Genomic DNA, 1,402 nt, shown 5'->3' with positions numbered 1-1,402 from the left:
ACATGTTGTGCCCAAATATACTTCCCATCATACCCTGCTGTGATCACAAACCGGAATTGCAATGCCCCTGATGGCACTCTGCTTGTGTCCCAAACTGCCCCATAGTTGTGGCTCATGAAGACCCAGTTTGAAGAACCGACCTATGAAGATTGCAATAACAATATTACATCAGCATAGCTAAGCTCAAATCTCTCAATATTTGCTTACAATCCCATGTTTCAAAATGTCTTGGCCCTTACACTTCTGAGCCATGGCCATGAATTCCAATGTGTCATTTGTATTTATGTTGTGTTAGGTTGTATAATGGTGGCTAATTTCATGATAAATTTATGTTGTAATTTTGGGTTATGAATAATATTGCAATTGCGCTAAAGGGTGTTATTTGGATAGAAAATTAAAGTTGATATTTACTGTGCAAGATTGAAGATATTGTTGGGTCCCAAATAATATTATTACCAAAACTATAAATTCAAAATAGTAATCACACACAAAAACAAAAATATTTATGTAGAAAACCCTTTACCCTTGAAAGGAAAAACCATGGGACAAATTCCGAGTAATTTTACTATTATCAAATCAATTACAATAATTTTTGTGTATATCTCACGGTTAAAGAAAAATTTCTCCTTTTTTTTTTTTTTTTGGTTCTCACATACATTCTTTTTGTGTCTCACGACTAAAGAAAAACCTCCTTGTTTCTCTTTGCTCTCTCACACACACATTAATTATCTCTCTGAAAGGTGGCAACACTTTACTTCCTCCATTTTATTATTTTTTTATTCCACGCACAACTCTCTCTTGGCTGTCTTCTTTTTCTCTAAATGGCTCCCTCTTGGCTACTCTCTTAATTCTCTTGTGCAGCTTCCTTTTTCTCTATTTTCTATTCAATATGCGGCACCTTTTTCTTCTTATGCGACACACCCTTGTTGCTACTATCTACCTTCTGTAGAACACTAATCCTTGCTTTTATAAGCAAGTCTGCCGCCCCACATGAATCCTAGGAAAACATAGATTCCTAACACTACTTTAACTAGAATTCTTGTCATGCATGTGGCTAGTTGTTAGCTAACTTTGGACAGGCCCATTAAGAAGCTCTACTCTTATGTGGGCTAGACCATGGTGCTTGATGCACCCAACAATCTCCCCCTTCAGCCCACCGATAAGGGGAGATTTTCAGTCCAACTCTTCAATTCGAATCCATGCCAGTCAAGCCAACACCAGACTTGACCTTCTTTATTATCTTCACCAATACAAGAACACTTAATCAATATCAATACATTTCATTCTCAAAAAATTAATCTCATCTTGGATTTCTATAATCCAATCCCTTGGCTCCCCCTCATCAGAAGCCCAATCATTCTTGAAACTAACAATTCGATGTTCTCCAATAGTTCTCTTCCCA

This window comes from Quercus lobata, chromosome 6 (assembly GCF_001633185.2).
Source record: "Quercus lobata isolate SW786 chromosome 6, ValleyOak3.0 Primary Assembly, whole genome shotgun sequence".
NCBI classification, from domain to species: domain Eukaryota; kingdom Viridiplantae; phylum Streptophyta; class Magnoliopsida; order Fagales; family Fagaceae; genus Quercus; species Quercus lobata.
Note: the sequence above shows the minus strand (reverse complement) of the source record.